Source organism: Anas acuta, chromosome 2 (genome assembly GCF_963932015.1).
Source record: "Anas acuta chromosome 2, bAnaAcu1.1, whole genome shotgun sequence".
Lineage (NCBI taxonomy): Eukaryota > Metazoa > Chordata > Aves > Anseriformes > Anatidae > Anas > Anas acuta.
In genome coordinates, this window is record NC_088980.1 from 51,326,615 (window position 1) to 51,352,500 (window position 25,886).

Sequence of the window (25,886 nt, forward strand, 5' to 3'; positions counted from 1 at the left end):
TGCACGAACCTAAACAGGCAGGGAATGTTTTTCAAAGAAAACACTTAAGTCTTATTTTTCCAGACTGGTAACACAGAAGCAGCGTTGCAAAAGCAAAACAAAACAATACACATATTTACTGCTTTAGCCAGCATATAACCTTGCAAAAGAAGTTGTTAGTATCTTATCCCCTGATATGTACAATGTCCAGGCAACACCCTGTTACAGCTGCACCCAACCTGTTTCAAATGTTGGGGTTAGCTTCATACAAAGGGCTGCAAGTTGCAGAGAAGGCGGGTTTTCTTCAGCTCTCTGCTGTTTTCAGATCTTACATTAACACATAGGGCACAGCACCCAGCAGAAGGGCATCGTCATCCATCTCATGCCCTCCAGACAGAGCTGTAATTGCAAAGTCTGGTCCCACCACTGCTCAGACCGTTCAGTTCTGTTTTTAGGAGAGTAACTCTAATAAAGCACTCAAGTTTTATTGTTTCCAAGGCTGAAAGAAGAAAATTGCCTTGTGGTATATGTTAGGACAGGAGGAAAGGGAAACTGTATAATTAAATACCTAAGGATGAAATAGAACAAGTAGGGTAGTGGGAGTTAATTACTCATCTGAGAGTTTGCTTTGACCCACTCTTCTGCAGTCACACCTATTTCACTGTTAAGTTTCAATAGCGCATTTTGTTCTGCTCTAAGACTCAGACCTGTGATATCATATTAGATGAATTCCCCACAATGTTCTTCTCTGTTTGGGAAGTGCTGTAATTATAGAGACTGATCTGAAGACCAATAGTTTGAAAACGTTGCCTAAGGCATACCAAAGTCCCATGACTTATTAACAAGTCATTTTTCTCCCAGGGTGTGTGTGGTGGTTTGGTGTGGGTTTTTTTTTAGCTGCTTCTTGAAATAGCATTTACGCTTCGCTGCAACATTTCCCTGATATTGTGGGGATGCCGAAAACCAAGGATATGAGGTGGCATTTGAATGTATTTGTTGTGAGGAGACTCTCCTACTCTCTGCCCTCACCTGCCTGGGGGCTGCCCAGGGTAGCTGAGAATCATGGATTCCCCAATGCACCCAGGACTGTCCAGACCCCTTTCACCTGCCTGAATAAATATATAAATGCTATTTTGGTACATATTACACTCATCTGTGAGTGCCACTAGCTCACTCCAAGCTCAAACTCCAGCAGGACTTGTCATACTTGCTCAGACCCAGAGCCCCAGCTCTTTGTCACACACTGGGGCAGCAAAGAGGCTGCCACAAGCTTCAAATCATTACAAATGCTGCAAGAGAAAATGCTGGAGATAGACCACAGGACCATAGGTTTGATTTCCCTTCCTCTTCTGCTGGCTCACAAATAATTTGAAAACGTGACAGTAACTTCCATTCTGATAAAAACATTAATAATAATGCAAATAAACAAAAATGAATATGGCCACTTGATCACAAAACCTACTGTTTGCTCTTTAGTGAAATATATAGCTTAAGTAAAAAAAATAAAAATAAAAATAAAAAATGTTAACTTCAACTGCATAAGTCATCACCATTTTTAACAAAAAAATGTCTATTGCTGTTTCTATCGAACAAACTTAGGAAATTCACTCACAAATACTTTTGCTATCAGAAAGCCTACACTACTCAGTAATATGTTCCAGTCTGGATAAGCAGTTCTTTGTAAATAAGAAAATCCAGCTGGACAATTGCCCCCTGACCTTGGTTCCCCTATAACACACTTTGCAGATGCAAGGGAAGCAAAAGGCTTATGCCTATTGCAGGACTGCATCCGAAACTTTCCCTCTGCTCACAGTAACTGTGCTGCTGGTGTGCTGTACCAAATGGAAGCTGCGCACACCTGCCCCACACTCAGCTACATAGCCTACAGCAGTACCTCAACCCAGCACTAAACCCATTAAGTGAATATTATCTCATGCCTGGCTGTCATTAAATCCCCATTGCTAAATTTTTTCTCTGCTTGCCACATGTCAGTGCTGAAGTGAAGTTCCCAAGTTCTCCCTGGGACACAGGTAGCATTATTCTTTATGCTTACAGATAAGCACCCAAGTGTGTACATTCAGCACCTCCTCTGTCTCACCCACAAATTTTTCCATATTGTACTCCAGGCTCTGCCAGGCTCCAGCTAATCCTCCCACCATTCGGTACTGCTCCAGCTAATACAGTGACTGCAGCTGGAGTGGTGGCGGATAATTCCCAGTGAGCATTGCCAGCTCCAGGGGGCAGAGTTAATGTTTTATTGGCATGCACTTGATTCTGTATTTCCTGGATTTGAATTTTCCACTTGGAAAGGTCTCTGCTACAACTGGGTCATCTCAACTCTGCATTAATAGGGATTTTTCCCCCACACACACTCATAGCTCTCAGAGATTCTTTGTGGTAAGGTAACCGCAATTATCTTCAAAGACGTTCTGATTTTTTAGCATCTCATGTTGCATATCATGTCTAGAATCAAACTGAGATTTGTAAATCAAATTACAAATCCCAAACACCGACAGCAGCCTAGGCTCATGCAGGAAGCTGTAGATGCGATACACCAATGAAGACATCCAGTACTTACAAGCAAGCACACCTCTGCAGCATCGGTATGAGAAGTCCCTTTAATAGAGGTGGGAGAGGCAGCTCACTGTGCTGGGGCAGCAGGACAGAGCCAGGAGCTTGCTGTAGTTTTTAGGCAAATGTTTGATTTCTAGGAGGAAGATTCAGGTCACCTACAGAAAGAACAATGACAGCGCAGCAGGTTTGTAAGCCCTAGTGGACTTTCAGCCACCCCTATGCACATGGGATGAGCACTGTCCTCGTGGGCTGTCCCACTGATGCAATGAAGTGAGAGGAATCAGTGACTTCTCCCCCACCAGCTAAACAGAATAAACCACTACTGGGCCCAGTTGACCACCCTCTATGATCCTATGTTAAGCCAATGCACCCATGGGGAAGCTTCTTCAACTATATGCCAAACCAGAGCATTAGGAGTTTATTCTGGTGGTTTGGCACAATTTCGGGGTTCTCCCCTGCTCCCCACAGCCTTGTAAAAATGTAAACTTGCCCAGAGACTGTAGAGAGGGAGAGCCAAGCCTTCCAGCTTTTCCCTTCCATCTTTGCTCATCTGTGAATCATTACAAAGCAGGCAAGCCAAGAGAGGTCATGGCCTCATGGTGGCTGCAGAAAAGGGTGGACAGCACCAGAGCCCCCAGCTGACCCTGTAAGAGGAATCTGTCCCCCCATAAAGGGAACAGCTCTGTTGGAGGTCTTGCAGCACACCATGGCCATCATCAGTAAGACCCCTTCTCCCCCAGCATCTGTGACTGCTCTTTTCATCACTTTTCTGCAAGCTCTCTAGCTCTCCAGCCATGTACCAAAGCTTTCCTGCACTCATCCTCCCTTCCAGTCCTTCAAGGTAAGGTTACCCTGATGCACCAGCAGCCTGAGCCACTTGATCTCAAGGAGCAACATCCTCACCAGCGCTATTACACACTAAGCATGCTCGCCCACACTCAGTCACTCGTAGGTGACCGCTTTTGGGCTGGCTCAGAAGTAGCCCCAGGTCCAAGTCACCTCTAGAATATATTACAGCTTGGACTCAGTTTTCATTTTATCATCACTTAAGAAGATGACAGCCTCCACTAGACTGGAGACTAAATGATGTGGGCAGAGTAGTTTATGCTGACCTTGAGCAGAGGTTTCTCATTCAGTAGTATGGGAAATGTCAAAGCTGGCCAAGCAGCCATTTCTCTAGGATGACCCAGTTGTTTCAACCCTGACAGCCACTGGGTAATATACTTCTTTTTTCCTCTCACTCTCTCCCACCCTCCACCCAAACATCAGTGGGGAAATAAAAATAATAATCCTTTATCTATTGAGTGAAACAACCAATAGATTTGACTCACCCTTTTGAATAAACAAGCTTGAGCAAAGGCTATTTCTAAGGAAAATTCTCCCACGTCCTCTGTGTCCCACCCTATCTTACTGCAGTATGAGCTGGATTTTAATTCCTCAACTAAAGTGTTTGGCTTCTGCATTCCACACAAAAGTTTTTAACTATAGACCTCTTTTTATCTACTCCTACAGCTGCTTCTTACAATTATATTAGCTATCTATTTATTTTCCTGCTTGGGGAAAAAGGAAGAAAAAAAATAGTCAAACCAAGCAACTCACTATTACGTCTCTTAAAGTATATATGCACTTTTCTATAAAGCTCTGCAAATTCTACAAAGCTTCATCCCCTTCTTCTCTTAATAAGGCTCATTTTAGAGGGCACCAATATTCCCAAGGAAATGGTGCCTTCTACTCTTGCTGCACCAGAAAATGCATTTCAAACATAAACAAGCTAGCAGCAACCATATCTTTGTTTGGCAAACGTGGTAGTCTCATCACTTCATCCTGTTCATAGCAGCACACAAAGGAGTACTCTGTAGCCAGGGGTAATAGCTGATCCCATAATCTGGCACTAACACTTAGAAAGATTAATTACCCTATTAAGATCTTAGACACTACTAAGAAAATCTTTGTATAAACCTTTTAACTCACAACAAATGTAGCATATTTGGTGCCATCAGTTTGTTGCACAATAAAGGTTCTCACCCTCCCACACTTGTTCAGTTTTGTCTCTGTCTCCCATGCTATATAAACACACACACGTGCTCACACACACAGCTTTTTTTTTCCCTTTTTTCTCTCTCTCTCTTTTTTTTTTTTTTTTTTTATTATTATTCCTTTGTATTGGGAAAGCAGCAAAAAGTACAAGTGTGTTTGGAGCAGATAAAGTAAAAACTCCTTCTGTCCCCAAATTGGCTGCCTCAGAGATTAAGCAGCAAAAGCAGACACTCGCTGATTCAAAGGCTGCTGCTGTGTCAGAAACCAGAGGCACCTAAGCAGACTCGGGTTGTAATCCCTACGCAAATTATATAGCCAAAAATACAAGGAGGGTTAGATTATTAAAGGCTGGTTATCAAAGACACCTTCTGAAGTGCATCGGTGCTGATTAGCACCATCAGATGCCAACGCAAAACCTCAGCCTAGCCCCCCACATCCACATTATCTCCCTCTCTCACCCTGTCCTTCTCCACCACGTTGTCACCAGCAAGAAAAGTCGCAACCGTGTGGACAGACGTAGATAAAGCGCATGTGAGTCACCCGGCGACGTTTAAGAGCACAATTATTGCCCCGGCTCCCAACAAGGCAGCTGTGTGCGAGTGAAGTCTTGCACAAGACAGAAAGAGGCATTGAAGGCAAGCAGGAGCACACAGGACATAATGTTCCAAAAAAAAAAAAAAAAAAAAAGCATTTTGAAGTCTTAGATGCTTCTGTCCCACAAAGGAAAAAGTAGGAGCACCTTCTACCTTAGGTCCTAAATGCAACAGGCATCAGCAGTAGCTTTAGGTTGCCAAACTATCCATGCGACAAAGATTTCATCTGCTTTGATGCATCCCCTCTGAATACTCGTTGCCTGAGCTTACTGGCTTGATTTCATATCATATCTGACCTTGGGACTGCAGCAGGAATCCAAAAAAATTAAAAAAAATAAAAAAAAATATGGAAAAGCTGCTCATCCCAGTTTTCTTGATAACTGCTGGGCCCAAGTTTTCCTCACCTCCATTCTTTTATTGAGGGTGATTTCATGTCAGCAGCAGGTGCAGGTGGGCAAGTGGCCATCCTTACTGGCACACAGAAAACGCCTGACACAGCCACAGCACTTCACCAGGAGTTGCCTGTACAGCTTTTGTTGTTCCCATCAGCCACACGAGTAGCTGCTGCTCAGCAAATCAGCCCCTGATACCCTAGCAGGCTCACCACATTTCCAGTGCTTTCCCCACAAACCCCCTCAGTAGGATATCACTGAGCCTATCTGTGCAACCCCATTGCTCGCACAGGCAGTCAATGACATTATTTGCACAAGCCTGCTCTGAGGATGACCCATTTCTTCCTCCCTGACATCTGGTAGACTCTGTGCTACTTAGTGGCTAGGACGGAAAGCAGCAGCCCTCGTATCTCCTGCTGCCGCATCCAGGTCCCTTTCAGTGCCTTCTGGCCCGCACGGCTCCTGCCGCAGTGATTATGGAGACAGCAGTTGTGCTGTAATTAGGATCCTCCTGGGCCAGCCAATCTGAATTAGCAGCAGAGGCCAGCTGCTCTGCTGCCAGCAAGATCTTTTTGGCACACCCTCCTCTTGGGCACTCATCCCCTCCTGGAGCCCATCCTCTCTGCCCGACCACCAGTGATGAAAGCTGGGACGAGCTTCCCATGAAGAAAATTGCCTCCCCACCACTGCTGGTCCCACCACAAGCAGACAAGGCTGTCCCTATGTAAGTCAGAGCCCAAAGTGAAACCCAGTGCCTCCATGTCCCATCCCACAGAGGCCCCCAGCTGCTCCAGCCCTTCCACACAGATACCTCAGCCAGGAGGAACCAGGTTTTGCAAATGGGTTGCATGTATTTCTTTTAGTATCAAGAGGGGGGAGAATCTTCAATATTGCTCTACTCCAGCCTTTTCCCTTTGTGATGATGACCCAGACAGTTTCAAGGGTGACTAGCTCAGAGCCACCCATAAAGAAACTCTCATTGTGGTTTCCACCTTTCTAGTTTTTCCAGAACTAGTGTTCTGCACTATTCTAGCTTTATTTCATTAAAGAACAAATTGTGAGGCTTTTTTGTTTCCCACTGCTAGCAACAATATATAATAGTTTATATTTTAGAAAAAAAAAAATGTTCCTTTTTACTTTTGGTTTGTTACTGTCTTTGTATTTCCTCTGTTCAGACTTAAGCAATAAATAAGCCATGGTCACGTTCATTCTTGGTCAGTTTTATGTTCCCCCTCCCCCTTTTTCTTTTTAATTATTAGAAATCATTTCTGACAGCAACACCCCCTCCCACAGCGTTATACGACCATGAACAATGCCCAGAACAGAGATCTACCCTTGGTTTTCTTATAGAGACAGTAGCTCCTTCTGATGTGTCTGCTCTCTGCCTTCCACACTTGTTAGAGGGGATGAGTCCCTTCAGCACACTAAGCAAAAACACTGTAGCTACTCAGTGCCATTCTGGTGAGGAAAGCTGAGTTTTCCTAGCTTCATAATGCCAAGTCCAGGGCAGATTGGCGAATAGCTATGAGGTTTGATGAAACAGGTTCTGAAAGTGTGAAAATTGTTCTCAGGTACTGCCAATAGAAGCTGGTTTAATTTACAATCATATTCCTATTCCTAGGTTGAAGTTTTCATCCTCTTGCTCTTAAATGAATATCAAAATTACCATGCAGAAACAGAAAAACAGGAAAAAAAAAAAGAAAAAAAAAAAAAAAGCACCATAATATAAGGTTTCCATCCGCATTTGCTTTTATTAAAGTATATTTTTCCTTTTTTTATTTTTATTTTTTCTTCTTTTGTATGTGTTAAAATAAAAAAAAAAGTTTGGGGAGGGTTGGTTTGATAAATTTAGCCACACTAAACTGGCCACATCAGATACTGGGAAGCTAGAGGAGACAACAGCTGCGAGGTACACTGAGGAGGATACGCGTGCATTATCTCCCCGTATATTCCCACCAGAGAAGGATGCGGGCATCCCACAGTACAGCATTTAGCACGTGCCTTCACCACGCAGTTTGCATTCAGTTCTCTCTGCCCTTTGCCCGGTGATTTAGCTGCCGCAGGGATGGGACACGAGTCCTCGGCCACCAGGCTGCAATTACCCTGCCCACAAAAGTCACCAGGCCCTGGGTACAGCAGCAGCCTGCCTTGCTCCAGCGATCCCCCTCCTCCAGCAGGTACCCAGAGCCACGCAGGGCCTTCAGATCTCAGCACCCTACAGGGATGCACACAACCCGTGGGTTAGAGGCAAGCAACCCACCCAGCACATCCTTCCCAATTCCTGATTAAAAGTCACACGAGGAGAGCCTTCGCTGTGCATCCTGCCCGCTGCGGATGGACGGACGGACGGACAGATGAGCGGGCGCTGTAATTCCGTGTAGTTTCCCTCCCTCTAGCGATGGAAACAGAGATTGCGGGGCACTCCTCGAGGGCTCGGAGCAGAGCACAGGGGGCTGCGAGGAAACCCCCCGCAGCTCCAAGCCAAGGCAGCTGCCCTTTGGCAGAAAGGTACGTGTTGGGAGAGCACCACGGCCCCAAAAGGGAGGCTCGGCAGCCCCACAGCCCCATTTCCACCCGCAGAAGGAATCCCCTCTGCCAAAAGTCAGGGGCAGGACCTCTGGCTTTGACCCACGAGGCACAGAGGAGAACCAAACGGGATGCTGTGCGTGAGCCACTCCAGCTTTCTCGTTGTTTTGTCCAGGTTTAGCCTTTGCGGGGCTCACAGAGGAGCGTGTGTCTTTGCCACACCACTTGGCAGGGCTTTTCAAATATTTACAAAGTGTATTCGGTACCCCCTGCTAATAATAGCCCAATGGGTCCCCAGATAGAGCGCCAGAGACTGAGGCGCTCTTGTTGCGGCTGTCGTGTCGCAGCCCGGCTGCACAATGCTGAAAGGCTCCTCAGTTCGTGTAAAAGGCCAGGAGACAGGGAAACAGATCGCAGAGGTTCCCGAGGCTGTTATTTTAGGAAACGCAGCCCCAGTGGCGGAACTGCAAACTTTCTCCAACCAGAAGTTGTGTGAGGTCTCTGATCCTGACTCACTTTTGTTCAGCTTCCTTGCTGGAGACTAGGAACAAAAAGCCTTAGAAGCAAACAAGCTAGCCGGAAAGCTATCTCGGGCTTACCCCTCTGAAGGGTAAAATATTTCAGCTTTGACCATGCCATATTTCTGATACCAGATGCCAAAACTGAAAGCCATAGTTTCAAAACACCCTGCCCTAGGAGCTGAGCTGTACAACTAAAGCCCATCACTAAACTAAAGCCCTTTTGCCAACAGGCAAAAGCAGAGCCTAATCTGTTGCCTAATCTGTCAATCCTAAACCACCTAGAGCTACTCAGACTTGAAGAAAGAAAGCACATTTGCTTGTCATGGGCTGACAAGGGAACCAAGCAGATCTTGTCTGACCATTTGTAAAGGGACCCCATTTCCCAAAGTGTCCACAAGCCCAAAGCCCACACTTCATTTGGGTTGAGATCCTGGCATGGATGTTGGCCTCATGCAGCCGTACGGTGATGGTCAACCCTGCCAGCATTATGCTGACACCCTCAGGGCTTTTGGGGCTTACTGCCACATGGAAGCACCAACACAGAACCAATGTAATCCAAACTGCTGCTCTGGCTGGGTGGCCAGGCCCATTTTCACTCTTTGTATCCATCCATTAAAGTTAGAGAGGGATCAGGCCCACCTCAGCTGCAGGCCCTTCTTGGCGTAAGAGCAGTTACAGACCGCAAATGAGATCCAGGTCTCAGGCTGCGAGTTCCCTCTCTTAAAGCATCGCTCAAGTCCCACTCAATCTCAGTTTGACTCCACCATGCAATTAACTGCTGTCCTAAGTGGAAACACTCTTCTGAACCGGGCTCAGAAATGCTGTTTTCCTGAAGTACATCACAGGAGCAGCAAACCAAAGAGAGCGGCTGCCTTCAGGCACGGCACCACCAAAAATAGTCCCTCTGGTGCAAGGCAGTGGTGAGCAGGTCGGTCTCAGCACAGCAGGATAAAGATTGTCCAATATATGTGCTTTCGGGGAGCAGAGGAGGGGAAGGAAGGAGAAGCAGCAGGACTCACTGCCTGTATTTTGGTGCCAGAAGTATTAGTAGCAGCACTCAGCAGTGGTGAGGCTGCTGTGTGGGGCACATCTGGGGCTCCAGAAAATCTGGAGTGGGGCCAGCCACGAAGGAGTCATGTCTCTCCCCCGTTTCCAAGAGCACCACAGCAGGCATGCCAAGGACACAAATGTACTTCACATGAAAGTCTTGCACAGGAAGTCAGCACAGCCCAAGCAAGAGAAATTTGATGCACATGGACACACACGTGGCACTCTCTCATGGCTGTTATCCCAGGCCACAAACTGGTACCCCTTTAGCAACCCCTGAAAACAAGAGGTTGCTTCATTAGAGTGCCCCACAGAGCTCAGGCTTCAGGAACTGCCCAGAACCCCTTTGCAATATGTTTGTTATCCCCTGTCCTGCTGTGCTGCCCTGGGCTGAGGCCAGGCTCCTGTTGGGACAGAGATATGTCAGCTAGAAAGCCTCTGAAGTAAAGTCCTTCGTAGCGGTAGGTTTGTGCAGGTAGGTGTTCTTCCAAACAAGCTTAAAAATCCCCACTAACATCCAAAAACATGTTAACACTGACACCAAAAAGAAGTGAGGATGAGCCTGCCAGTTAAGGGGAAAGGAGCGTGACTGCAGCAGGATTTCTAGGAATAACTTCACTGCTCCTCTCCCTCAATACCTCATCTGAAGAGCAGCAAACACAGAGGATGAAGCTAGGCACACGCAGATGTCTCAAGGATCCATTCAGGGCAGAGGCTGTGCAGGGAGGCTCAAGGCTCAGGCACAGGACATGAAGGCAGCTCTGACTGTCAGCACTATGCTGCTTGTGTCAACCAAGCTGGATCTCACTGGGTTTGATTCAGCCACCCATAACATTGACACTTTGGGCAGGTGGCCACCCATCCTGAGGGACAGGTCCCTTTGATAAGCCTTCTTCATACAGTCAACTTTAACCTAGAGCTGTAGCTCCCAAAGCTGCTGCTGGGAGCAGCCAGCCATCGGGAGCACATACGACCCCCCTGAGACATTCGAGTTTTTGGTAACAACCCAACAGACCATGGAATAGGTGATGCATCTGGATGTAAATCACATCCACAGCTGCACAATGTGAACAGAGCCTCCAAGGATGACCAGAGGGCATCACCACAAAGCAGATCTGCCTGTCACATCGCAGTCTGAAAACCCTCCAGGCCACAGCTATTTAGCAGCCTGCGACAGCACGGGGCCACATGCTTTTCCCCAAAGCAAGAGGAAACATCGGAAGAGCACAGTAACAGCCACATGCTCTGTTTCTGCTCTCCTAGAAGCACACGAGTAAATGCTAAATGCGTGGGGAAGATACAAGCTGCAAAATATTCTCAGATGCGTATGTGGGTTTCTATCTATTTACTTCACAACAGTTAAAGCATTGCCCAACAATGTTATCACAGAAGCGTTTGACGAACCAAGGACTCGCTTCTGGTTACCAGATAGAGTAATTTTCTACGCAGATACTGCGATTTGTCCTTCAGAAAACTTCACAGCCTTGTCATGAATCTCTATGATTTACAGTACCTGCTGCTAGCTGGAGCTCACAGATGGAGCACCAGTACTCCAGACTGACAATACGCAGCCAGTAACGCTGAGCGAGGATGTGTCACCTCTATAAAGGTTGAAAATAGGACAAAAATACCAGAGAACAGAATAAACTTCAGGGAGAGGCTATTTTAGTCTTCTCATCTGAATATTCAAGCTTAATTTGGTATATTGCACTGGGCCAATTAGACACCCACAAAATGACACAAGACCGGCTTGCCATCGATGAGCATTTTGGGTTTGTAATTTTTCTCAGTACACTTAGTCACTTGTTATTTTGTGGTCAGCTTATGGATGACTTTCAAGGGAACAGGGAAGGAGGGGACATATCTTAAAAAGAAGATAATTGAAACCCCATCAAGAGACCCTCCTTCCCCACTGACATACCCAAAATTGTTTAACTAGGTTACTTGACATTGTGATGTTTGAAAACGGTGAGCTACCTCCTAAAATTAAACAACTACCTTTGTATGCTGCATAAATGGAGGGGGGAGAGGAGGAAGGAACCCACACACACTTTTCTGGCTTTTAGAAAAAATATTTTATTTATTTTTTGCGTTATATCAACATCAGATCATCTATGAAAAGAAAAAAAAAAAAAAGTAATTGCGGGATTAACTAGCTACATTTCTAGTTCTGTGAGGGCATAAGGTACTCTGAAAGAAGCAGGCAAGCGGGTGTCACCACAAGCCTCTGCCACAGCTGTGCTGTGAGCCACTGCTTCGCTGCTTGTGGCAGAGCCTGGAAGAGAGCACATTCCTGTCTGTCAGCAGCAGATCACTTAAAAAGTGATAAGAAACATTTCTAAAGCAATGATGAGAAGTGTCAAAACATTTTAAGCGTTAAAAGAAACAAAAGATTTAATTTTGAGTTTTCCTCCTCTGCCCAGCTAGAACTATTGTCATCAGTAATGCCTGGAACTTTGCATAAGAGGAAAAAAAAAAAAAGATGGAAAAAAATCTCTACTAAATTAAAAAAAATAATAAGAACCAATAAATCCTGGACCTATGACATGTTTATAGAGGAAACCCAGCCCATCCCAGCAGCCAAAGGAACTTCCATCAGGCTTGCAGGCACACACCGGGAGAGATGGGCACTATGGACGTCATGAGGCAATGGAAAGTCTTCAGTAGCTTCTCATGGCTGTGATAGACTTGAGGGAAATATCCACAAGATGATACGGGCACATAACTACTTCACACATCACAGCCCACAGAAGAGGCTAGAACAGCCTCAAGACCTACTGCAGTGTGGCCCTAACCATAACTTTGCTTTGACATGAACAACCTGAGCCCTGGAGAAGACATCCTCACCTGAGGTGGTTGACACCACACAGGGAAGACCACACCTGCCCAGCACAGCTCTGAGCCTGCTGGGCCATGCTCTGCAGAAGGGGAGCTGTGGAGCTTGGCCTCTCTCTGCCATAACACACATGTAAGCACACAAACAGCAGCTCTAGGTTCAGAGCCATGATTTAAAAGCATAACAAAGGTCCAGTCCAGTTAGGCCTGTGACAGGCTCAGTGCTGATGCCGGACCACATGGCCAAGCACTAGCCAAGGAGCAAGCTGTGCTCTTGCCACATTTGGCTCCTGGGGCATTCCATTCCCACAGGAGCTTGGAAAATCATCCAACATCAGTCACCTTTGGGAGGAGAGGGTCAGAGCATGGAAGGTGTCTCAGCTGGAGAAGGATCTTGGAAAAACTCTGCAACCTGCAGAGAGCTAAAAAGAGCATGATTTTCCTAGCAGGAGAGCTTTTTTTTTTTTGTGACCTGTTACCAAAATTAAAAAAACAAAAGCAAGTTGTGTCATCATCTTCTATTATCCTTATGTCTCTCACTCTTTATTTCTCCCCACACAGATAACTCCTATCTAATGAATTAAAAAGAAGAAAGAAAGGAAGAGGAAAAGGCAGTCTTGTAGCTAGTACGATATGTTTCCAAGACAGGCAGAAGCTTTTTTCAGGAGACCAACAGATCAGTCAAGCATGGGACCAGTCTTTTTGCAACTCCCATTGGGAGCCTTCGTGCCCTGAAAAGCCTCCTTTGTGCTCTCTGCGGGCAGCAGCCGGTGCAGAGCTCCAGCACTGGATGAACCCGTGAGGATCAGTGGCTGGAGGGGAAAAGGGGACAAGAAGGGTGACCCTCCTAAATAACTTCCACAAAGTGACTCATCCTTTCACTGTCAGCGTTAACATCTCTGCTCCTGCCAGCTGGGCAGCTGCTCTGGCCCTCTGAGCAGTCAGGGAATGTTTTGTTCCAGGGATGGGAAAAAGGGGGGAAACAACCCTTCTGCGTGCATGTGAGCGTGCATGTGTAATTGCCGTATGATTTCAGCTATTTTGACCTAATAAGAGTTGCTGCATTAGTCACCAGCTTTGGTACGAACAGATGGATTTGGAAGAATTTTAAAAACTGAAGAAGGAAGAAAGAAGAGAGATGAGAGATGTTGCAGACCCCAGGACAAAAGGGCATCCCTTTCTGCCAGAGGTGGGGTATTCCCATACAGCAGGGCTGGAGCCCACCACACATGGCATCCCAGGGCACACAGCAGACCTACAGCACCCTGGGTTTTCTCCAAGTGGTAGCTTTCTGCCTCTATGCACTATGGTGCCAGGAAACTCATCCTTCTTCTAAACTACCAGACTTGAGTACTGCACTTGAACAAGAAAATTTTCTCATGCAAAGAAAGAGCAGAGGTGATTTGTATGACACTTTCTTTAAAAGCCCTCAACACCTCTGACACCTTACAGGATCGCAGCTTTCAGGTCTTCATCTTAAAGCTGTAGTTCAAGTCAGTAAGGCTTGCTTGGGGCCCAGGTTGCCCGTTTTTGTTCATGGAGCAAGCTCGGTGCCTGACTGATCAGAAAAGTCATGGCAAGCTATCAAAGCAGCTTTGATTTCCTACCCTCCAGATTAGCCAAACATAAGACTGGAATCCGCAGGGTTGAGCCTACCAATGGAGAAAGGAGATTCATCACATCGGGAGCACCATTCCCTCAGCCAATATTTACTTTTCCAAACTGGAGCAGGCAGGCTTTTCCATCACACATGGAAACACAGGCAGTTCTCTACTAAAAATATTTCTTGGCCTCCCCACTTCTCTCCTCCCTACAGGACGTCCCCCTTTCCCTCCAAAAGCTGCCTTTTTGCATAGGTCTCAGCTGACTCCACTGCCAACAGGGAGAAGACATCTCTCCTGTGCACACACCTAGCTCCAGCAACCCCCCCCCAATAGCCCCATCCAAGTCCTCAGAAAAACTCCCACTGGTTTCTACTCTGAGAAACAATTCCCACATTCCTTCCCTAAAGTCACTTTTTTCCCCTACCGTGTCCTTCTACGTCCATATTCACTCTTTCCTTCAGCATCTTTCGTGCAGGCAGTGCAAGCAACATGTCCTTCCACATATCTGCAACACAGCATTTACCAAAGCATAACTACAGCCTTCATGCACAGGGCTGAAGATGGAGACAGAAAATATAGAAGAGGACTCTGTTAAGACATGAGAGGCATGGGGACCACAATACCTTGTTTGTAGGAATCCTGTTTCCAAAAACACAGGAGCTGGGAGTGCTGACATCAGCCCTGAACATCTACTCCAAACCTCATTCAGTGCATAGCAGAAGGGAGTAGAAAAGGCATCTTGCACTAAAATACAGGTCTGAACATCAGTGTCAGTAACCCACTACACTGGAAACTTGTAAGGACCTGCCCAAGCACGTACATTTTCATTTTGAAATAAGAAGAACAAATTTGGGAGCATAAAGGTTTTAAATTGTTGATTGGAAGATTTGTATGTAGGCAGAGTATTGTTTTCTTCTCCTGGCTCCCTGGGTAGCAAAACAGAAAAATTATATGTAATTAAAATGGAAACAGTATCAATTAGCTGTGATTCTCTGAGCTGTGGAAAGAGTAAACCAATGAGGAAAGACTGTTCTTATCCTCTGGCAGCCTCTTCACATCAAGATTATTCTGAAGATATCTTAAATCCACTTAAGCGTGAACTATGCAAACAAAATTTAAAAGAAATCAGTGCAGGTGGAGGGTTATTTACTAGCCAGTATAATACTTGATCACACGTATCCCGAGGAATTAACTTGATTGCTAGTACTTGAGCTCATTTCATTAATGTTACATCCTTGTCCTTCTTGAATTATGCCCCTGAAGTTTAAAGCCTAATCTAGATAGGGCCAGGCTTATCTCCTGCCTCTACAGAAAGTGTCCTTTGTGTCATTGTTTTTACGTACTCCTAGAAATAGGACACATGCAAGGACAGCAAAAGTTAACAAGTTACTGTACCCAATCACACACAAAATCAGGAGATTAAAAACAATGAGGTAGATAGAGTCCGCAAGGGCACTGCCTGCAAGTCTCCTTAAACAGAAAATATTCTATTTCACGATAACAGTGATGATTCTGACATAAAGTGGTGTTCTATTACAGAAACGAAAAAAAAAAAAAAACAAAAAACAATACACACCTTTTGGTTTTGATACAGACTTATTTTCTCGTATAAGATATTACTAAGAGGGAAAATTACATCAGCTGAATCAATTGAGTCACTCACTCAACAGCTTGCGTGTCATTATTTAAGAATAGTATATTTCTGGGTACACATCAGCAAGTACAACATCCTTGTTTTGTATTAAAATTTTCAGATGAGGACATACTTGGACCTGAACCTGATGTTGACAGATACTTCTGATACTTCTCCTTCACAAGAGAAGCTGCCTACATACTCAGAATGAAGGATTAATACGTTGTGGTCCAAACCCTACCTCATGACTCCAGGAGTCAGCCCTTCACTGAAACGCACACCATCATTGTTTTATCTTCTTCAGGCATATTCTTCAGCTCAGAACCAAAGGGGCTAAGGCACACATACAGAAATCTTGAGGGGGAAAAAATAAATCACTAAGTCACCATTTGGACATTTAATCTTTCAAGAGTTGCTAGAATCCCAAAAGGGAGCACGACCTGGCCAAGTCAGTAGACTAAAAAAATTTTGGGTACTCTTTTTCACTCAAGAAGTTTCAAAACCCAGCTTCCTATAGCCATGGACTTGTATAAGGTTTTCCATGTGCAGTGAGACCGAGCCATTTCATAGCACCATGAGTGAAATAAGGCTAAACTCTTCCTGCCAGCGGGATGGTTTTTCCTTTTGCTCGTCATTTTGGTCTGATAGCTTAACACACCTCACAAAATTATTTCTGGTAAACAAATGAACAGCAATTTTTTTTCCCCCCTAAACCTCAGGACTAACCTGCTGGTACCAGGCTGGGAAGTTCTGATTGCATCAAGAGCACTCTTTGGAGCAGAAAGGAAAGTAACCCCCCGTGACTGAGGGCAGCCTGGAGGAGCCTCATCTCTCCACCAAGGTCAGCCCAACACCGCGTGTCCTGCCCATCCTCTCCCATGGTGGGGCCCTGCTGGCCTCCCTCCAGGCAGGGAGCGTGTCACCTCCATGCCACCTGTCAGCACACTTGCAAGCTATCCACCAAGCGGTTATTTGCAAATAATTCTTTTAATGCTGACACATTTTATAAGTTGCCTGCAGATAATTAACAAATAGGGAAAAATACAATTGCATAGTAGAATAATTCATTGCTAATTATTCTCTCAGGCCTAAGAATGCTGCTGACCTTCTCGATGCATTTCTTTTAGTTAGCTGAGTACAAACAGATGCTGACCTTCATCAGAACAGCACTGATGTATTTCCTGAGGAAACACAAGTGAGAGCGTAAAGGCATGACCAAACACATCCCAGTCAGTCACACCTTAGTCATCAGGAGCATTTTCCAGAGTGCTTGCTGGGTTCCTGTGCTTTGCATTTTGGAGGAGTTCGGGAGTGTGTCACACAGAAATTCAAGTACAGCGGTCTTGGAGTTGAACACCAGAAAAACCCAAGGATGTAAAACGAGTGGGTGTTTCAGGTCGTTTCAGTCATTGTCTGTGCAAGTTATTTGTCAAGACAGCTTCTGGACCACAGTTACTCATCATTTGCATCAAGTTTTAAACTAGGGACAGCAAGAGCTGCAGATTTGAAATGTGACACCACACATCACGATTTAATGAGGCCTCTAGGGCTACGTGCAACACAGCCGCATTCCCCCTGCACGTACAAACACACTCATACAGTGAATCAGAACCAAGAGCATCTTGCAGAGCACCCCAGGGTTTTATTTAAAGGAAAAAACTGTGATTTGTCAGAGACACTACAGCTCCCCTGGAAGGAACAAGATAGTCTTTTCTGAGTATTTGTGCTCGCGAAGACTTAGAGATCCTTGTCAGGAGTGGAAAATGGAATCAGTCTGTTTTTTAATCCCGAACAGCGGGTCACTTTAACAGCAAAGTTCCTACAAAATCATTTTTCTTGACCTGAAAGGATATACACACATACCCTCCAACAGACGGGAGCAGCAGTTAAGCCAGCATAGATGCTCCTTTCAAGGCCCCCCTGAACAGAGATGCCAGCACCACATAAAGACGGGTATTCATAGCATCCTCCCAGAGCAATTTCAGCCATCCAGCTTGGACATTTTTCACAGCAACTGAACTCAGAAACCCAAGTTTCCTCTGCAGTCCCTGGAGCAAGGGAGTGCGACCAAGAGCAGCTCTGACTGCCTCCGCTAGCTGGGCTGGGCCAGAGCACTGCTCCCCATCAGGCACTTTGGGAAAAACAAGCTGGTGACCTCTGGGTGACTGACTGCTTACAAGTAAACCAGTCTGAGGGCTTTGTGATGAGGTTTGGTCCACAACTTGCAGGATTAAAATCAAGTGCTTTAGGTAGCTCTGAAAGCACACAACGGAATAAAGAGACCAAAGCATCATACACCCTTTTACCCACATGCATGAAGCAAAGAGAGAATTGCAGTGATAAAATTCAGCTTTTAATTATTAAGGAGGAACTGACCAAAATCTCTTGGCACCAATCCAGTTCTCAGTTCCCTTCTAAAGCTTATCAAACCTGCACTCACTACTCTTTTGCACACTTATAGGTGCAGACTCAGGGAAAGGGCTTCAAAATTGGAAATCTGAAAAAAAAAAAGAATGAGTGCCTTTGTTTTAAAATAAAACTCATTAATTAAGGAACAGAGACTAAGCATCACTGTTTCTATTTTCACAACTGCATCTCTCTGTTGGCTTATGTGTGGCATTTTTCTACCCTACAGGAGCTACCTGCTTTTCCCTAAGTACACAGAAAGCACCACAGGTACCTGCAGCACCCAACTCTACTTTTTACACAAGAACTGATACATGGAAATTAAGAGCTCTAATGTAAGATTTCTATTTCATGTGTGACACTGGATAAAATGATGATAGGAAAACTGGTCCTGCCTATGTTTTCTAATTGACCCTAGCCATCATTTTGACTCTGAGCAGTGAGGTAATCAGCCACATCCACAGAATACAGATCCCCCGCCTGAGCTCTGCCACTGAGGACAGCTCTGTTCACAAGGACACTTCACAGAAAATAAGAACAATAATTAATAATAAAGATAAACAAGAAGGAGAACATGTCCTCCTACTGAAACTGTTCTCAATTGAGCTGCTCCTCTGCTTGCTCTATTTAAATACCTAGGACACTCTGTCACCAAGATTAAACTCATGTAACTGGCAGGGACTGGCCATCAGTTCTTCCACAGAAAGAGCATTCTTGAAAGGGTGCCTGTGTCTTTCAGACACAGATACCTATACAGGGTGAAGTGATTACCCCTCAGTCCATTTTTGATACACTGAATGCACTAACCTCCTTACAACTCACCATAATAAGGAGGTTTTCTAGCACCCTCACCATCCTGCTGACCCTCCCTTAGACTTTCTTTGCACACCAGCTAATGGCTCAGAAACGGTGTATGAAAGTTAGGGCCCTTTCAACACAAACTTCACTGTTGCAGGCACAAAAGAAAGAGGATTTCAAGACACTAGCTTCCCTGAATTAATATTTTTTACTTGACTATTTATTAGCTTTTACAAGAGTCTCACTTGTTTATAGGAACAGGTTGTCACCTACTGTTCTCAGGTCGTCTTCCTTCATTTGGCTGGACTGACACATCTGGCTAGAATGGGATGCAGAAGAAACCCTAAAGACAAGTAAAAGCCTAGATCACCTCAACACCCCAAACAAGCGTAGCACCGCATACTTTGAATACTAATTGCTGAGATGTGTTGAGTTGAACCACAGGAAGAAAGACTTGTTTGAAAATGCTAAAACAACATCAGCCCAGCTTACACTCCTGCAAGTAAAACACTTAAATATTCAAGATGAAGATAGAGAACAGACATAGAAAACAAAGTGTACTACTACAAAAAAAAAAAAAAAAAAAAAAAAAAAAAAGTTCTTTATTAAACCATTGATTGTTTCCATTACTCATAACTTTTAGCAGAGGTAAGAGCAAAGAAAGGAATCTAGTACTTCCTCTCACTAACCTCACAGCAAATCAAAAAATACTTTAAAAACAAGCACTTACCTAGGAATTTTCCCCAAAACTTTCGCTTCCCCTAGTCATTTCCAAAGTCATCCTGCTTCATACAGCCAGCAAGAGCGAAACTCCCATCATAAATACCTGTGCTGCTCACTACAGGCTTTCATAATCCTAAAATCATTAGTTTACAAATGGAAACAGCTGTGGTGGTGAGGGAGCAGCAGAACTAACATCCTTCCACCACTATTTTCTCCTTGCTTTCATCTTAGCACCAAGAGATGGGAGCACTCAGTGTGCTTTATCTTTTGAGACTATTTACTTATATTTTACTTTAAAACCATATTTTCCTTTGTTACCTTCACTACTCTGTTTGCACATTCCATATTGTTTACAGAGCTGGCTCTAGAGGCCTTGGGAAAGAAGGCTAAATTTCACTTTTGTCTTTCCATAAATATTTTCTGTTATCCCTGGGGAAACCAAATTCAACTTTTCCAATAACAGCAGAGAAAACATGAGGGGAAGGAGTTTTGGGGAATCTGGGACTAAGGAGTGACATTTTGGGACTGCTGATAGAAATAAGATCCATGTCTGTGGTTGGAGACAAGGTCCTGGGCAACCTGCTCTGGGTAGCCTGGCTTGGAGCAGGTGACCTCCAGAGGTCCCCTTCTACCTCAACCATTCTGTGACTCTGACATTCAGGTGGAGCTGAGATTATCTGAAGGTTTGAGGGCTGGAATAAGATACAGGGACCAAGAAGGACAGGCTTACTGTGGAAAAAAGTGTTTCTGGAAAGGCCTTTTTCTCTTTTCACAGACTCTTCTGACCAGAGATCCCCGCCCATCATTTCTCCAGCCTTGAGACCACCATGTGCCTCTGTGACTACTCCCCTTGCTCCCAATCTCTCCTCTGTTATTCCTCTCTCTGAGAAGAGGCAGAAGAAGCTCAAGGAGTACTTTGAAGTACCACAAACCAGTATTTGTCCATCTTATCACTACCAAGCCCCTCAACATACTCTCACCCCCTTGTAACAAAGGCCAACAGCTGGGCAAGCACAAGGCCAGGACCAGCATCCCATGTGTCAGGGGCAAGGCAGGCAGGTAGCAGCAGGAGGAGCTCGCTGTGGACCACAACACCACGTACACAGCCTGGGTGCTGCTCCTGCAGTGGTGATGGCTCTGCTGAGCAAGGGAGGACGCGGCACGTCAGTACTGCCAGAGAGCATCCGTACGACGACGATGCTGGATTCTGCTTTCTCTATTAATAGGGCAGCAACTTCCTGCGCCTGCAAGACTCGGAGATGCTTTGAAGTAAAATCGGCTTTTCCGGAGGCTGATCAAAATAGAAATCCAAGCTGCCTAAATCTGCAATGGAAATTTCAATCAACATCGGGTTTTTAAATAAGATGTGGTCTCTATTCTGGGTCCAAATGAATTGATTAAAGAAATCAGATATACAAATAAGGCTTTTGGTCCACTGCTCTGCACCACCCCCCAAGCAAAACTTACAGTTACTGTAAGAGGAGCATTAACTCTCAGAGATCCCAACCTCTCTCTTGTTTCAAGACTACACCAAAGATACCAGCAATCCGTTCAGAGAAAATGAAAAATCACTGAAAATTTACACAGGTAGAGACTCTGTTTCTCATGTTTCTAGCCATTTCTGATCAGCAAAAAATCGGCCTCCCAAAGAGTTAACGTTCAGCTGACCGGCAAAGTGCAACGGGCTCATCGATAACGCTGAGCGCGCGGCGCTGCCTTCGGGAAGGGAAGAAGCCATCTCGGGAGACAAGCGAAGCAATTGTTTGCTTTCTCTCGTGCTCGCCGAGTGCCCTGCGGTAACCCTCGTGCTCTGAAATACTCATATTGGTTATTTCGAAGTTGGGTGCAGAGCTGTGCTTTCCCATGGCTGCCACTAATGACTTGCAGCTGTTGCTAATCTGTGCCTCTGATTTCCTTTGATTACTATGTGTATTGATGCCTGTGGTAAATAGGCATCTGCCAGGTGCCAGCACAATCAGGGGGAAAATATAAAAAGTTCCCTGTTTCAAATTCAATGTGACATTGTGTTAGTCGAGAGGCAGCCGTTTAACTATTTAAGGGGAATCGTTTCCTGGGCTCCTCGCTGCCCTCCTGGCTGTGGAGGAGGCCCTTGTGCTTTTTGGTGAAGACAATCCCCCCAGGCCCCAGCTGTAGGAAACAGTGATGGGGAGAAGTTGGCAGCTTTGGGGAGCCTCCCAGCCGTATCTCAGCCCACAAGAGATGCTGTTTGAGCACAGGGAGAGCACAGGCTCTCCACAGCATCCCATTCCCCAGGCACGGCACCACATGGCCACCCGCTCTGATCGCAGGCAAGGGCTGGGGCTGGCTGCATCCCACTGCCAGGAGCACACATTTCTCTTCACAAGGCTTTATTCCTGCTTTATTCTGTGCTGCAGGGCAGCGTGGCGCCTCTGCTCACAGTCCTGGGCTGGAAGGAGCAACTTCCCACAGCCCACTAGGAAAATACCCATCTTGTGGGAATCCAGGGCTAACATTAGATTTTCCAGAAGGAAACATAAGGGTCTCACAATAAGAAATGTCCCTGGATGAGTTCCCTCTGTAGGGCACTGCAGTGTGACTTGCTCCCAGCACCGGCTGCTGTGTGCTTTGCCCCAGTCCCTTCAGCAATTTCTGTGGGCATTTCTCATCCCTCCCTGTACAGCAGCCAGCTGAAGATGCCACGCAGCTGTTCCTCGGCTCCATCCATCATCCTTCTTCCTGGTAGCAGGTAATTATTTCCAGCTGTTAATTATCCAAGACCATCACACCTGACCCATATTGTTTGCCTTTCATTTGCACCTCATGTGCTGAAAATAAATACATAAAGCAAAGCCTCAGAGACGTGCCAGTTAGAGGCTACTGCCAGGGAAAGGAGTGAGCTGCCTGCTTTTGTGGTTCATTTCCTCAGTTTGTGGACCCAGGCATTTATGTGCAGGCTTGCATTTATGGGGTAGCAATGAACTGAAGGGGAACCTGTGGAGCACAGCAAAGGATGTACGCCTGTTACTCATAAAAGTGCTGAAGGAAAACCCCAGACATCCACATTTGCTGCGAGTGAAGTATTTTGGTTTAGGCTTGATCTAATCATTATTAGAAAGAAGGGATTGTTCAGCTCAGGAGAGGCTGGTGATGTTGCACCTGACAAGGTGCTAACTCCTTCCCACTAGGAAAAGGAGATGGCAGAAAATTTAAGTCATGTATATAAATGTGCATGCACAATCTCTATAGCCGCAGCCGTTCACTGAAGCTACCAAAAAATAAAAAGCCATCTGATGCAATATAAGTCCTATGGAAAGGGCTAGATCTAACTCCTCTTAAGCTGCTGGAAAAGGAGAGCTGAGTGTACCCACCCTCCTAAAACAAGGCAAATCATGATGCCTTAGAAATGAAAGGGCTCTTGGCTAACAGGGATAGCGCTGAGCTCTGTTTCAAAGTGCCAGGATGGCAGAAGGAGTTGGAGACGAGCTGATTCAGGTGCAGGAGGAGAAAGGCCTTTCACAGCTGTACCACAGCCCATGGGAAGGGGGTGTGGAGGACAGGGTGTTCAAGCCTGGTAGCAATCTACAGGCAACATGGGGTATGAATAAAGATACTGCCTCCTTCAGCTTTGGGGTTTGGTCATTACATCAGAGCCTGCCAAGAAAAAGCAAACTGATCTTTGTAATTGCTGCTGAATGACAGAAGGCAAAAAGTCCTGTAACTACTACAATGCACATCCACAGGATTCTCCTTGGATTGAAGACGAGACACTATTGTACCCGGGACAATTCCTGGGGGGAAAAAAAATGGTCTGGAAAAGGGGTTTCTTAGGCATTTTCATGCCTAAACTTCCAGATTCCTTAAAACTGAGACTAGTTTTATGGTAAGACTGAGTGTGATTTTACAATCAGCATTATGAAGTTGTAGAAACATTACACTTTGATGCTTTAGAAACAAAAAACAGTGCTTTTGTATCCTTTCTGTGTCCATGTGCTGCAGACCATGAGCTGTGCACAGGCACCATGATGCACCCATCACACCTTTGTCCTCCAGCTGCAGGCATCTTACCCTGCACCTGAGCCCTCAGAGCCAAGACCTGGACACAGTGATGTGGGAAGGCACATCAACCTCCAGACCATCATATAGTCACTAAACATCCTCCCCAGACCCCCTCTTTCTGGCATTTCCCCAGGGCCAGCAGGCTTCTGCCAAGCAGCACCTACAACACCCCCATACTGGCCATCCTCAAGGAGGTTGGAGTTGAAAAACTGAAAGGCTGAATACTGAGCCTCAAGACCTCCACCGAGGAGGACATCGTGTCCTTCCCCTTTTAATTAACACTGAAACTTCAGTCATCCTCTGGGCTGCAAAGCAAGTCCTTCCACGCGCCCAGCTTGGGGAAAAAATGGGGACATTTGCAAAGAGTGGCGAAGCACAGCTCTTGGCACTTCCCAATTAGTACGTTTCAACTCACTTCGGAAAGTCACATACCCTTGCTCAGATGTGGCTGGGGACGCAGAGGGGCTGGAAGGTTTTACATTTCACCACTGAGACTCCCAGAGGTTTTGCCAAGTCCTTAGTAAGTTATTCAGAAGGAAAACAAGGACCCGGCTGGGCTTCTCCTTTGTGTGGGTCCTGCTCCGGGCTCTGGCACCTGAGCTGGCAGCTGCACTTCCCTGTAATGGCACGGGGGAGAAGGGACATTCATGCTGTCATCCCGGCTGGCGTATCTTGTTTCTGCAAGCTCACATCTTGTAACTAGCCTAAGCTAGTCAGCGCCGTGTTTTTCAGGGGAAAGAAAAACATCTGAACTTTGGCATCAAAAACCCACTGGAAACTGGCCATGGCCTAGAATGTAACTGAGCCCTTCAGCTCAGCTTTCATTGCAGAGAGGTTTCCCAAGAGAAAATGCCCAGAGGACTGAGAGCAAGGAGTTTCCTAACAGCTCAGAGACCCGGTTTCTGCAGTGCTGAAGCACACACACCACACATCCTGCTCAAAAGCGATCTGCAGCCTGACACCACCTTTGCAGGGAGCACGCTTGTGCTCCCAGCTTCCCCACAAGCTGAGGGTGCCCAAGGGCTTTGGGTCCTGGGGGCAGCGCTCAGTCCCTCCCGAGCACCCCTTGCCACGTGGCAGCAGGGATCACGGAGAAGACCCAGGGAGAATAGCAAAGCAAGACACAGTCTGCCCCTGCTTTCCTACACGGATTCGCAGTTATCCCCCAGATATTGTCTCACCCCCCAGGCACGCTGAGCAGAGCAGGCAGTGCCTCCTTTCAAGGCTGCCCCATGCTGTTATTTCACGGAGCCAGCAAGTGCCTTGCGGTGGACGGATGCACCACTCAGCTTGCCACTCTAATCTCTCCCCACCATACCTAGGAATGGTTATACAGATAAAACAGAGGCTGGAAACTGTTGTTGTATCAAAGCAGATCTGTGGTATCCAGATTCTGTGCAGCTCTATTGTGCTCTCCTGTGCTGGTTCTCTATTTTTAAAATCTGAGCTAGGAAAAATAAATTACTCTCGACCTGAGTGTGAAAAAGTTTTCTTTCATACTGGCATCTTAACTTTATCTGATAATGAGACTCAAGTAATTTCCTTGAGTTTCAGCTGTAGCAAGTAATGAAACAGTGAAATCTTTCTTCACTGATTAACAGTATTAGGCTTCCAGGGAGCACAGCTACTGCCACAGAAGCAATTCTCCAGTCTCAGCAAATATTAGAAATTCACAGGTAATACCAACCTCATTGGTATCCTCTTTCCCTCCCCAGCTTCTGTCTCGCTCAGTATTTTAGGTCAGCAGCACTGCAGCAGAACAACTTCCTAAATCATGAAACAGCTTTAAACCTCTTAAGATCTCACAAGATCTTGGGGGAAAAGGTTTGAGATTTGTGGTTTTGTTTGCTGGGGTTTCAAATCCCTAAGGGTCACCATTTCAAGATTTTCTTCATGTCTAGGAGAGGAGGCTTACTCATTCTCCCTTGATATTTTCCAGCTGTATCCTTGCATTACCAAGTGAGAAGTATCTCATCCAAATTACATGGGAGAGCAATGAGAGTCTATTAACTTCAAGGGGCTCTTGATCAGCCTGGTAGACTTCTGGTCAGAAGTGGCTTCATGTAAAAGTCTATCTGCATACCAGGCTGAAGCTGCATACAGGCTGTGTCGTGAATCCACATCATTCTTAATCATATGAACTCCACATCCTCCATTACAAGTTTTCAGATGCTTCAACA

At 45.8% G+C, this 25,886-nt stretch overlaps 2 long non-coding RNA genes across 3 annotated transcripts; one reads left to right on the top strand and one right to left on the bottom strand.

Moving 5' to 3' along the window:
- Window positions 1–18,072: 18,072 nt before the first annotated feature.
- Window positions 18,073–21,691, bottom strand: LOC137852719 (uncharacterized). 2 transcript variants are annotated; one of them, XR_011094006.1, is made up of 4 exons: window positions 21,252–21,691; window positions 19,676–20,991; window positions 19,191–19,288; window positions 18,073–18,238 (listed from the first exon to the last, which is right to left on the bottom strand). It is a non-coding gene; the product is annotated as an uncharacterized lncRNA (long non-coding RNA). The 2 variants fall into 2 exon arrangements; XR_011094008.1 differs by having other exon boundaries at window positions 19,219–19,288; window positions 21,252–21,595.
- Window positions 21,692–22,556: 865 nt separating this feature from the next.
- On the top strand, window positions 22,557–23,915 carry LOC137852720 (uncharacterized). Its single transcript, XR_011094009.1, has 2 exons — window positions 22,557–23,530; window positions 23,647–23,915. It is a non-coding gene; the product is annotated as an uncharacterized lncRNA (long non-coding RNA).
- The last annotated feature ends 1,971 nt before the right edge of the window (window positions 23,916–25,886 follow it).